The sequence below is a fragment of the Rosa chinensis genome, chromosome 2, assembly GCF_002994745.2.
Source record: "Rosa chinensis cultivar Old Blush chromosome 2, RchiOBHm-V2, whole genome shotgun sequence".
In the NCBI taxonomy this organism is placed as follows: domain Eukaryota; kingdom Viridiplantae; phylum Streptophyta; class Magnoliopsida; order Rosales; family Rosaceae; genus Rosa; species Rosa chinensis.
The window spans coordinates 13,478,799-13,492,894 of record NC_037089.1 but is presented as its reverse complement, the minus strand read 5'-3'; the positions used below and the strand labels follow the sequence as shown (position 1 = coordinate 13,492,894).

Genomic DNA, 14,096 nt, shown 5'->3' with positions numbered 1-14,096 from the left:
CTGAAGTTGTTGAGAAGGTAATATCTTTTGCTCATTATTTACAATAATTTAGACTTTGTGTTTTAAAGTTGATTATGATGACCTTCACAACATGCCATGTTATTGTTTACAAAACTAGGAGCAAGGAAATAGTAAATTTGTGAAAAAGAAAAGGAGGGATATGTACGATGATGATTTTGATCATGATGACCTTGACATCCTGCCCCCCAAACTGCCATTACCACTAAAGGAGTTGTGCCAATGGGCCAATAGATTCTTGAAGAATGGGGTCACCATCCATACCAATTTGGGTGAGGAAATTTTCGGCCGCCCAAGAAAGGTAGCTATCTTTAGAAGAGATGTGTATGATATGGCGCACATGAAGGAGGTATCTAACAGCATCATTGTGATGTATATGAGGTTTGTAAATAAAATGAATCTGTTAATTTTATGAGGTTATACACTTTCATATTCAATCTTGTAAAGGATTTGAATATTTTTGTCTTATCTTTTTGTAGCTGCCTTTACCAAAAGTTGCAAAAATTTAAGATGCTGCACATGATTGCCTTCATAGACCCTGCTCAGACAGGCGTGCTTGGGTGTGGGAATCCAACAGAAAGGGCTCGTTCTCTATCAGCTTGTTATGCAAAAGGGAAGTCGGGTCAGATTTTTTTGGTACCCTATAACTCAAGGTATGAAATCTTCATGTTGTGCCTTTATGTTTATATATATATATATATATATATATATATATATATATATATGATATCTGTTGCATACAGTAGTTTGTTTTGGTACTAAGTATATCAGTTTGATGTTAGTTGTCATTGGATGTTAACGGTTGTGAACCCCACTGAAGAAGTTGTGTATTTCATGGATCCATTGAAGAGACGACTCGTCACCGGTGAATGAAAAACTATTGTGGACAAGTAAGTAATACTAACCTTCAGTTTCGTAAAAGGTCTAAAATCGTTGTTTTACTAACATTTTTACTGGCAATGTCAAGTGCTTTGATATTTTTTAAGTTCCTCTATTTTTTGAAACTTTATTGTTATCATCATGAATTTGCAGCTCAATCAAAATATACAATACGCAAAAGACTAAGAAAGGCAGAAAAATAGTTACATGGAAAAATTGCACGGTATGTTCTGAATTTTACTAAATGCATTTGCAATTCCATTTAACTTAGAAATTGCTTAGTGGTCATTCCACAATTTTTTGGTTGGGTACTTGACATTTTTAAATGTTGCAGGGCATTCCGGAGCAGCAAGGTGATAAAACCTGTGGGTTTTGGATGATGCATTGCATGAAGGACATAGTGGAGGACAAGAACCAAGAGTGGAGTGCTAAGGTACGTAATATATGTCAATGTATTTCAGTTCTTCAAAATGGCTTACATTCCAACTAATATTACCTTTCTTATTTTCTATTGTTGTAGTGGGACAGAAAAGGAAGCAACATGTACACACAAGATGATATTGATGAGGTTCGGGCCGAGTGGGCACAATATGTTGCTCAATTTCAAGAAAGCTAGTGCCTAACTCTTATATATATATATATATATATATATATATATATATATATATATGATTTTGGACATGCATCACCTATATAACCCAGATTAGAAAGCTATAGGTACTAGTTTTTTGCCTTACATGCTCGATACTGTGATACTTGTTGGGTTGCCTTTATCGATCATATCTTTTGTTTCATGGATGGGTTGTATTGAACTGATGCATAGCAGGTTGTGTAATATACTGAATGATTTGCCAGTTTGATGAAATGACATTTTCTGGATTTCTAGATTACCTAATGAACAGTACGGAATGTCTTTTCAGATTTGATTTATTTCATTACTTTCCAGATTACCAAATGAACAGTAATTGTGTCGTCTGAACTACCATCTAACAACTCACTCAAAGCCAAAACTGTGTTGTTGGATCAAACGGAAAACAATAGAAATGTGAAACTTTTATTGTTGTTTACCAACTTAGACAACAGAAAGTTGTAGTTTCAATATCAACATGTAGACAGATATATGAGAAATTATGTTGTCCATTCAATTAAACAACAACAGGACTAGCAAAATTTCTGTGATCTTAGTAGCCTAATATCAAACAATCATATGGTTGTAATTGATATCAGACGACAAATAATTGTCATTCAAAGGTACATACAACGACAAATAATATGGTTCTAATTGATATCATACGACAAATAATTGTCATTCAAATAAACATAGAACCACAAATGACTTCAAGTATCTGTTATTTTTAATAGACATAGACAACAGAATAGTTGTATTATTTATTGTTTGATACTCATTCAGACAACATAAAAGCAAATTATAAATGTACCTACAACAACAAGTAACTGATGTTTCTTATATTTTCAGACTGCAGTTACATGTAATTGAAACATACTTAATACCACAATTATCTGTAGTTGATAACCATTACAGACAACAAATAAGTTCTCAACACTTCATATTTAGTTCATTCATACCACAAAAATATCATGAATTCTGTCTTTGAAATGGCTATTAAACAATAGAAGATAAAGATCGTTGATGTCTGTTTATATATAAGGTAACATATTTCTGTCGTCTGAAATCTTCATAACACACACCTATACATATGAGGAATCAATCAGACAACAGAAGACCAAAAACATGTCTGTCGTCTGAGTGAAATCAGACGACATAGTTTATCTGTCGTCTGATTGTACAAAAGATGGCAGCGCCTCAGACGACAGAAATCATGCAATCAAACGACAGAGATGATCTATCGTCTGAATAACTTTTTGGCATAGTGAATGTGTAATGAACTTCTATTAATATATCTTCAACCACAACCACAAACACTCAAAAGAGAATGCTTGCACCTTAAGAATATAAATCTCACTACTTAATCTGCATTATGGAGGAGATATTAAAAACGTTTATTTATAGCAGTCTAGTGGATTTTTTCCTATCTTGTTTAGCATTTGGTCTTAGTTTTTGTCGGCCTAATTCTCAGTGTCTCTAGTTGTACATCAATTGAGGTCTCTAGGCGATTAGATTTACTGTTTTGAGAGTTAGGTTGGGAGGGTCGGGTCCTTCTATTTCCGGCGTAGTACCAAAGGACGATCCCGCTATGTCTACATATTTGATTGAACAATGAGTAAGTCTATTTCCAATGTACCACTGTGGGTACTGCCATTATCTTCTTATTTGTTTATAGATAGCAGCGGAATGATATGTAACGGCCTATTCTGGTTTGTGATGAATATATTTTTTTCGCCCTTTAGACTCTATTAAAAAAAAAAAAAAATAGATGAATTGGAACGATACAGAGAAGAAAAACATTGCTAGCTCCTGCACAAGGATGACATGCATAATCGATAAATAATCCCAAATCCGTAAGTTTTGTGTCTGGTCGATCAATTTTTGTTTGCATATATAGCCCGCCGTTTCAAATGATGGGGAGGTAAACTTTGACGAGAGTCGCAGGAAACTAGCAATAACGAAGTTCCTGTTGTGCTTTTACTATAGAGCAGCTTTCAAATACTTTAGAAAATTAATTACATTACAAATTGATATAACACAAACTAGTTTGTTCCATTAACTATTATAAGAGGAATAGGAAACAAGCTGCCTCTAGGTAGGCAAAAGTAACTAGCAGCACGTATAACATATGGAATAATACTCCGACCGGAAAAGAGAAGGAAAAAAAAAACTAATATTGGAGTGATTGATATATTAAATAGTAGCAAGATGTACACCTTAATATGTAAGAGCCTAATCTGCAACTTCTTCCGTCTGTCTAGACTGGAAGAAGGTTCTCCAAAAAATAAATGTTGGAAATATTTATCATTCTCTACAATAACTCTCCGCTTCTGGCTCACAGGGTCATACAAGAACAAATCTTCACCGTCTTTCTGATCACCAATGCCATGAAGGAATTAATACAAAACGTAAAAGAGGATAATACATTATCTTATTCTCCATGGCTGCTACAGCTTTAGGAAGACAGCCTGCATCGTTTCGTTGCTGGATTCCACACTATTATTGCTGTAACATCCGAAGTTGGTGCACTCAAATCAAAGAGGGCAAGACACACTAGGCCATTACTAGATCCAACAATATCTATAGAGATATTACACGTACGAGCTGATGTTCAGGAAAGACAAATCCGAACTACTCAAAGGCTTTGCTCCATCTCATAGCAAATTTATTCGATAGTTATTATCAGCTCTATAAGTCCTCTTGAGGAGGAGAGAGATTAGGATCTGACCAGTGAAGGTGAACAGCAGTAATTAAAATTAATAAGAACTTTTGACGAGAGCATACCCCCTTTGATACGCATGTGAACCTAAGTAAAGACTTGACGGGTAATTTCGAGAGAATTTCTACCCCATTAAACTCCGGTAACGCTTATTCTATTTCCATTGTCAATAAAGAAGGGTAGAGTAGAGAGCGTCAGGTTTGAAGTGATAAATCTTATGAGATCAAACAATCACAATAAGAATTCTGTGATTTTATTTTTCGACGTCTTGGAGGTTTTTATAAGCAATACACATTTAATCAAACTAAACAATAAACATGGATTAGTAAACCCAATCAAACTAGGAAATGAAGATTTCGCCTCTGGCTAGCAGCAAGCTGGGGTTTGTTGATCGTGGTCTTTGAATTAGGATGCTTATATAAAACGTTCTGCTAGAGTTCCTTCCTAGCCGCGTTTTTTATTTGGCTTATCGGCGACAGAGGTTCTGTGCGGGGATCCAGCGGGTTCGGGTCGCTGGTTGTTGCGACTGATTCTCGAGTAGCAGCTCCCCGCTTCTGCCAATGGGGTGGCGGCGGCGGCCTCAGGAGGTCGGACGGTGGAGGCGGTCCAGTTCGGGTGGGTTGTTCTGGGCTTGGTCTTTGGGTCGGGCTCGGAGTGGCCTGATTCCTTTGATCCAAAACAGGGGGTATGGACAATGGGTTTGGGTTTAGGCTTTGGGCCTGCTACCTGACCTCATTTTTTTTGCTTCCGTCTTTAGGCTTTTCAAGTCTAGCATGTAGACCTGTAAATAGACCGGATTTTGATTCAGACCAGCTTCAAATCCGTGGCTATTGGATGGGTTTGAATCGAAAATTTTGATCCGTTGATACGAATCCGTTAACCCGTTTATTTAACGGATCAACTTATATATCATACACTCAATTTATATATCAATTTATATATCCGTTAACCCGTTTCATACACTCCAAATGGCAACCTCTATCAATTCAAATAAAATGGAAAAACTGACCGTTGGATGACATTATTATAACAAATTATGAGTGTGGTAAAAAATTTAGCTAATTTCACCATATTTTTGAATCCGATCGAATCGGTCAACCGTATTCATGACATGTAGAATATATATGCACATATTCTATATAGAAGTATGAGAACTTCCAATTTCACCATAAGCCAAATTACTACAAATTCACACTCACACAAATACACACACACACACACACATATATATAGCATATACATATATATATATATATAAACACACACGTATATAAACATGTCTGAAAGTCCTGAATCTTCAATAATGATGATGCGGCACACTGAAGATTTTCAAATATATTGTTGGGCTTTCTAGACATGAACTTGTAAAAGATGTTGCAGATTCTCGTCCAAGTTGAACTGCCTTCAATTAAATTGCCATAACTTCTTCTAGAAAAGTCAGAATCGCAAACCGTAAATTTCCTCAGAAACTAGACACATAGGGCTTTCCGTGCATATAGATTACAGCTTCTAATTCCATCCGAGCAGTTCCCAGTAATTCAGCGAAGTTAGGTGTTCTGCACAACAATTTTCTGTGTTAGTTAGCTCAACTTAGCTTCTTTTCTTCTTTCTTTGAAACACACCTACAAAGACACTAAACTAACGTAAATGAACCATAAATAAGGAGGACTACACATATATACCAAGACTCCAAGAGAAAGAGGCATAGAAATATAAGAAAATATGAGCACATCAACATACATATATAGATATATATATATATACATATAATATATAATAGTTTACAGGCTTTTACGGGCCGGGCTTAGCGGGCTTTTACTGGCCGGGCCTAGCGGGCCGGGCCTGGTTTTTGCGGGCTTTTTGGCGGGCCTCCATCGGCCCACCGAGGTGGGCTTTTGCAGGCTTTTTGACGGGCTGGGCCGGGCTTTTGGCCCTCAGGGCCGGCGGGCCTCCATCGACCCACTTGTTCCGCGGGTTTTTTGATGAGGCCTAGGATCAAATATGGATTTAGGTCGATCCGATCCGTTAATGATCTGGTCCGTTTTCATAATAATAAAATATTATTTTTTATTAATATATTATTATTTTTTTAAAATATAAAATATAAAATATGAAGAATTTCTAATACAAATTTTTTGCAAAAATCTAAGGGACAGTCCATCACCCAGGATTCCAAGAAGCATTAAGAATTTTGATAATGTAATTCTACTTTTGATGATACTTTTCATGTTGTTTTAATATTTTATTAATATCTTATGAGGTATCATGATATAAATTAATATTACTATTTAAAATTTTAAAATATTTGAAATTATAAATGGGTCAGATTAGCGGATTTGGTATCCGTTAATCCGGCGGATACGGATTTGGATCGAGCTATCAATGATCCGCCAGGTTAACGGAGCGGGTTTGGATCGAATTTTTTTTTTTAAGTAAACGGGTTTGGATTTAGGTCGAACCAATCCAAATCCGGTCTATTTACAAGTCTACTAACATGTGCGGAAATAGCTTCTAGGAGTTTTCTAAGATCTTTCTATATTTCATTTGTAACACATTTGCCTGTAGGTAAGCGAGGTGTAGTTGAATGATTTTTCATTTGTACCACAATAGTTTCTATGCGATTGTCCGTTGTTTGATAATGAGCTCCAGGGCTGGATAGAAGGTTGGTTGTTCCAATGTTCCTCCTCCACGACTCTGTTTTTAACATTTGTAGACTAGAACTATAGTGACTACTGATCTAATAATATCTTAAAGAAAAAAAAAATTGTGGAACCTCCCTTTTTCCTGTTTGACAAAATGTCCACTACTAGAATTATGGCCCCAGACATCGGCCAAAAACCGATGAGAAATAAAAACTCAACCGATGTCTTTGTGGGTGATGAGAAAGATCCGGAAAATGCAGACATCGGTTTTTAGCCGATGTCTAGTATTCGTGTAGACATCGGTTCCTTATTATAAACCGATGTAAATAGGTTTAAATGATAACAAACTTGCATGCTTTACTATTGTTAAACCCACATTTTATTGTATTTAAAGCTTAATGAAATATAGATTATACAACACAAGTTTGCGTTTTAACATCGTTATTGATTTAAGAACCGATGAGTAATACTGTTACAGACATCGGTTCCCATAAACATTTCTTGTTCTTCATGATTTTGAAGCGTAATCTGCCACATATACCGATATATTTACTTATATTAACATCAGTGTGTAACGAGAAAACGATGTTAATAATCTATTGCACATCGTTTCTATTCAAAAATCGATGTCTGGATATTTTAGTAATATCGATTTTCATTTCGGAACTAATGTCTGGAACTCGATAGTATATCATTTTTGACAATGAACCGATGTCTGGATATTTTAGTAACATTGATTTTCATTCCGGAACTAATGTCTGGCACTCGGTAGTATATCATTTTTAACAATGAACCGATGTCTGGATCTTTTAGTAACATCGATTTTCATTCCGGAACTGATATCTGGCACTCGGTAGTATATCGTTTTTGAAAATGAACCGATGTCTGGATATTTTAGTAACATCGATTTTCATTTCGAAACTGATGTCTGGCACTCGGTAGTATATCGTTTTTTACAATGAACCGATGTCTGGATATTTTAGTAACATCAATTTTCATTTTGGAACTGATGTATCTGTATTACTGGACATCAGTTTTTATGGCTAAAACTGATTTCAACTTTATATCTAGACATCACATTCTATAAAGAGGATGATGTCCACAAAATAGAACTGTGATTATAAATTGCAAATTGGGGTATTATATCCGACATTCATCATCCTTAACAGTTTACAAAAATGGGCAAAATAAAACCCCATTTCATGCACCTATTTTTTTTTTTTTTTATAAATCAAGGATTAGGCGATATTAGCTCCTCTGCAATAGCCGATTTGGGGCGTCAAGCGCTCACCCGCACTCCCGAAGGAGAGGGGGCTATTACAACCGGGAATTAGTATTCATGCACATATACTACAAGGCTAGCCTAGCAATTAGTATTCATGTTTGTTCATAATTGCTACAAAAAAGTTAATTAAAAGCTAGCCTAACTCAAAATCAAGAAACTGGTCAGAACTTACAGCAGAGTCTGTAAGTAGTCGGCTACTTCAATGCGGACCTCGTCAAGTTGTTGTTGGGTATACCATTTCCGATCCTTTACCGCCCACTACAAATACATATAACAATGTATGTCATAATGATACACCAATATTTAAAACAAAGTTTTTTGTCAAATTACAATGCTTATACCTTGGTTGAAAACGAAAGCGTGTCATCATTAATAATATCCTTCATGTACCGCATAACATAATAGCCACACTCAACTCTACCCGGCTACTTAGGTGCGCCCTATTTATTCATGTTATTGAATTAGCAAGAGAATTATCATAGTAAAACATATATTGTAACTCGATCAACCACAAATACTATGCTTACCGGAAGTAATTTTAACTTAGGCACTTTGTTAACCCTCCCCTTTTCAGCATTGTAAGTTTTAACTGCACTGCATGCACCACCACTAAGGAAATATTCAGCAAAAATGTTACTTGGTGCGCAAACCTTGGCCTTTAGTCCTGTCCCTTGTCACTTCAACAAAGTCATGTTTGTTATAGTTGATGCATAGGTTAGCTCGAAGACGTTTACATTCAGCTATCTTTGCATCAGTACGTTCTATTGCAGATACAGTTGCTCCCTGGTACTTAGCCATATGAATCGCAAATATGCCAATTCCACTACATCCTCCATGAATCTGAATTTAAACAATAAGAAGATGTATGAAAGCTATGCACTAGTGCAAAAGAAAAACAAAAGAAGTAATTGACTTTAAACAATTTATTTAATACCTAGAGACTGTTCTATCAGCAAAAGTTTAATAAAGCAATTCCTATTTAAACATATATAGTACTAGTCAAAATGAAGTCCAACCCGAATCCACTGCCAATCCATTGATGGTAATTAAGTAGTAAACTGGAATTCTGTAGTATCACATGCTTGTTTATGGTTTGGTGGACTTGGTTTTCTCATTCACTTACGAGATCACTAACAATAAAAATATTTCAGTGAAAGGATACAAGCAGCAAGGGAGGTCATAAACTACTCAAGTATACAAGGAAGTTTAGTAACAAACTAATGTGCAATTAGATGCATATAATAGAATAAAAAGGACACCTCTCACATTTGATAACTGAGAACAAAGGTTCACCTGTAGTGCCATCCTATAATAGAACCGACTGCAAATAGAAAGTCTAGGATCACTCACCTGTTGATAATGCAATTGCTGAAAGGCTCCTACAAGCAAGGCTAACCAGTTCAGTAGAATAATCAGGCCTCATGAAAAGACACAAAATTAATATTATCGTGTTAGGTCTGAAAAAAAGAATGCATAGAACAACAATCAAAGGGCATGAATACCCTAAAATTGTGGAGTCCATAAAGAAAAGTAATTAGTCACCTCTGTGCCAGCCAATAAGATCTTAATATCTCATATACTATAAAATTGATAGGAATACAAGAGCACAATACAACAACCCACAAAGGTTGAAATTGTTGAAACTGAATAGAATATAATATATATCAACAACCTACAAGTGAACTGAATAATATTTTATGAACTTGCTGCAAAGCACACAATTGACAATATCAAGCATTCAAAATTGAAAACTCTGTGTTAACCAAACCTGAGTCAATTTAGTCAATAATTTAATCAATCGTTATCAAGGTAACAACACAAACCGTAAAACTTTATTACAAAGAGAGTAAAGAATACGAATATATAGACATGAAATGAGAACCATTACCACTGTAGTGTCCCATTAGCTTCACAACACCAATACCATTGCCAATACTTTCAGCTTCCACATAAGCATTGCCTTGAAAGGTTCAGTTCATAGAGACATGCCCGCAAAAACCAATTCCAACTCCAGATCTTGTGAGATAGTTTTCTAACATAAAAAAGAGCATCAGGAAGAGCAAAACAGTATAAAATATTCAGATCAAATTCTTTTATTTTCTGACCATAATCAGAATCAGATAGAAAACCAAAATTTTCTGCTATATCATATATGGCATCCCAACCCTTCAATCAACTTGATCTTAGAGAAAGCATCAGCATGAAGTAACAGAACTTTATGATACAATTACTAACAGAGGAAATTGTTAATATAAATGCTGAAAGTAATCATCAAACCTCATGAGAAACAGGCAACCAAAACAATGGCACATATCATCCTTTGTGAAAGGCTTAACCATGTTGATCAGCACTCTATGACCAGTTGGCCACCAAAAAGTTAAAACTCCAACCAAAACTCCTGAATTAATAAATATTATCATATTGAAGCATAAACAACAAAAAGCTTAATGTTCGATGAAGCAACCACACCAAAAAAAAAATTGCAGAAACCAAACAATTGCCTAGAGTGACTTCATGTAGCACAGGGAGAGATAGAAACCCAGGAGGACTAAACTCAAGTTGCCCAACATCAGTATCCAAGTACCCAACTTTCTTATACCTATAAAGGAAAATAAGACTAAAATGGTTTTCAACCTCTTCCATCCTAAACCACCAATAAACAGTAAGAAACCATTGAGAACAACATAGCAGTTCATAGACAAAAACCACAAAAAAAAAAGGACCAAGTTTTAGTTCCTATACTTGCAGGACATAAAGCAAATCCCTAAACCCAATCACCAAACACCAATATTTTGAACCCAAATCAAGAACAAGAAACCATTACCTGCTCAGATTGAGCAATGAAGGAAGCAAAAACAGTGAGATTCTCCAGTACCCGTAGATGGTGAAATTTCGTACTCATTTTCAACCCAAACTCTATATCTCAGAGCCCGATCGATGCGGTACATCTTGATGGCAACGGTTGTATATCAGAGAAACAATCAGGAGCTTTAGTATACAGGTAATTAGAAAAAGTGGGAATCTTGAGCATGATGGGTGATTGAATTATGATCATTAGGGAGAATTGAGGTGTACCAGTAAACTCGATCATCATCCTCTAGTATAGACCTCGTGAGGTCCTCTTCTGTCAATTGTACACCTGTGAAACAAGAGGGAAAAAGTTGTCATTGAGCATTCTCACTTTTTAACCATCAGTCTAGCACAAAACTGAACATCAAAAAGAAATATATCAGACTACTATACCACGTATACAGCTTTCTGCTTCTAATTCAGATCTCTGCTCCTATTGAATATGCTTAAGGAGAGGCAGAGTTTTGCACAGCAAGTAAAGCAACTTTTCCAATTTAATATTCGTATCTGTTTCTTCATGCCCAGCCTGAAAAGGAAGTAGACAGTTTGGCCCCCAACAAATAAAAATATCAATGCAGAACAGGAACAAGAGTGATAGAAAATTAACATCATGCACAGACCATCACAACTAAATACTCCTTGAGGCATATTCTGCAGTTGCAGTTCCCACGACAATAAGGACAAGCAATCTCTATGTCCTCTTTTGTCTTCTCGAGGTACCTATTTCAGTTATTTGGAAATACACCATCAGAACCATCAAGTGGGACTCATTTGTTTCAGCAATATGAATTAACATTCAAAAATTAATTGACAATCATGAACACAAATGTCCAACTTTTGTAGTTAACATGGCATCTACTTTGCGATAACCGATGAAAATACATGCTAGAACTTGGAAATGCTTTACTAATTATGTAAATGGAAATAACAAAATGAAGCACTTCGAGATTTTATTACCACTTTGCAAGGCAGTCATAGCAATAGCGTTTCTTTCTGCAATTTAAACAAATGACGACACCATTTCTGTCATTCCGTAAGCACTGGTGGCACCATAAACTTTCCTTTCTCTCCTAAAACAGAAAAAAAAAAAAAAAAAAAAAAAAAAAAAAAAAAAAATCTTAGAATGGACAAGATTTGACTTATTAACAGTCGTACAAGTATAAATTTCCAATGGCAATAAAACAATGCATCAATGGAAGCATACTTAGGATTTGGTATGCACAAGATATTAGTACAAACAAAGTGGCTTTTTCAATAACTCCCTAACAAGAATAGCTGATCTTAATCGAGAAAAATGATTTAGGGTAACTCACCAATGTATCAGTAGATATTCCCTGCTTAAGGTCCCTGGGATGCGCCTGTAGGTTGCTAAACTTCCTAGGTCTCCCTCTAGGTCTCTTACAGACTTTTTGCCCAGTATGTTTTGAGTTCTTCAATTGCCGAGCACGGAAGTCACTGTGATTCATTTGTATTCCCTCTAGGCCTCTTACCTCTAAGCCTCTTATGAAATTTTTTCTCAGTATCTTCTGAGTTCTTTAATTGCTGAGTACGGAATTCACCGTGATTCATTGGTTGGTTGTTGATCTTCCTGGGTCTCCCTCTAGGCCTCTTCTGTAATTTTTTCTCAGTATCTGCAGATTTCTTTAATTGCTCTATAGGGAAACTCGGTTCCTCCTTCAAATAAAAGCAAAGACTTTCAAATCCAGACACCAGAGAAACCTCATTTGCATCAAAACAACATAAAGACTAAAGATTTACAAGTCCCACTAAGCAAATCTATAAGCTGGATCTCAAAAAGAGGAAAGCACCTGTTGATAACAAGAACACCCAAGAAGAAACTGGCAATGCAAAACAGAGAAACCCATTTGGTGGCCATTCCATTGTTGACCTTGTGAGGTCTGCTCAGACCCATTTCATTCACAAAGGCTTCAACTTTAAGGAACATTCTTCTCTTTGCATAACCTTTTGCCAGTGAGGTGGGGCTGAGGAGCAATATGAAGGAGACAGAAGCGAACCCATTAGAGAATAGGATAATCAATAGAAAAAAGGAAAAAAAAAAAAAAACACTTCCAATCAGCTCAATAGAGAACATTTGAGTACCTGGACTTTGGATCTCCCAAAACAGGCAGCAAAAAATTGAAGATTGGGATTGCCTTCATCAATGTCCCAATCTCTGCAAGCCCTCTAATCATCCTTGAGACCTGTGAGCACCACAGGCTGGTTATTCTCCAAGTACCTCTCCACAAACTCACTGGAACTCATTGCTTTCCCATTTGCCGTCTCTACTTCACCCTCACTGAACCCGATCGGGAAATTGGGGTTTGGATTGAGAGAGATCCTAGAGAAGGCGAGACTGAACCTGTTATGGCTCTGAGACAATATGGCTGAATATGATAAGACTATACCACCCATTTTGGTTTGTGGGTTGGATTCGATAAGACTCTACCAGATCTGTGACTTGAAAGACAATAAGGTCGGAGGCAGTTAATGAGGGAGAGACATGTAGGAGGCGGCTCCAGTCGGCTTAGGTCGGAGAATGAAGTCGGGGACTTGGAGCATGTCAGGTTGGAGAAGGAGGTCGGGCACTCGACGCACGTCAGCTTGGAGAACGATGTCGACAAGGTGAATGAGCTGCTGAAGTCAAATCGTGAGATTCGTTATTAGCTAGGGTTCGAAAGTTTTAGAGAAAGAGGAAAAAAATACAGTGTTGGGGGGAATGAAATAATTGGTCCCCGCGGTTCTCAAAGTTTAAAACTTAGTCCCTCCGCATTTTTTTAAAGGGGAAATTCCCACTTACACATTTTTTAGGGGGGTAATTCCCAGTCACCCAAAACATTTTCAAAATACCGAAAAGGGGTACAAGACCAGCATAATAGCATTTCTCTTTTGCTGCACCACCGTTTGTCCTTATAATCACATGGTGTTTGTCCACTTTGTATCAGATTGCATGAGTTTTTGTATGATAGCTCCTTGTAAAAAGAGTTTGCAGAGAGTTTGTTTCCTTTTGCATGAACTTTTGTATATTAGTGCATGTTATTTTGGACTTGTAGTACATGTAGCTTTGGCCTTGTCAGG

General features: G+C 36.4%; 2 long non-coding RNA genes and 1 pseudogene across 22 annotated transcripts; 2 read left to right on the top strand and 1 right to left on the bottom strand.

The window, feature by feature from the left end:
- Window positions 1-502: 502 nt before the first annotated feature.
- On the top strand, window positions 503-1,746 carry LOC121051582. The gene is made up of 5 exons (XR_005806135.1): window positions 503-671; window positions 801-908; window positions 1,051-1,120; window positions 1,232-1,330; window positions 1,418-1,746. It is a non-coding gene; the product is annotated as an uncharacterized LOC121051582 (long non-coding RNA).
- A 1,507-nt stretch (window positions 1,747-3,253) lies between these two features.
- On the top strand, window positions 3,254-3,379 carry LOC112191126 (annotated as a pseudogene).
- A 2,124-nt stretch (window positions 3,380-5,503) lies between these two features.
- Window positions 5,504-13,753, bottom strand: LOC112183371. Of its 21 annotated transcripts, none has more exons than XR_002929861.2 (12): window positions 13,122-13,750; window positions 12,830-13,003; window positions 12,335-12,695; window positions 11,979-12,091; window positions 11,642-11,741; window positions 11,415-11,547; window positions 11,247-11,310; window positions 10,060-11,119; window positions 9,465-9,562; window positions 8,699-9,011; window positions 8,513-8,611; window positions 8,061-8,429 (listed from the first exon to the last, which is right to left on the bottom strand). It is a non-coding gene; the product is annotated as an uncharacterized LOC112183371 (long non-coding RNA). The 21 variants fall into 21 exon arrangements; XR_002929858.2 differs by having other exon boundaries at window positions 9,522-9,562; XR_005806955.1 differs by having other exon boundaries at window positions 9,438-9,550.
- Window positions 13,754-14,096: the final 343 nt, after the last annotated feature.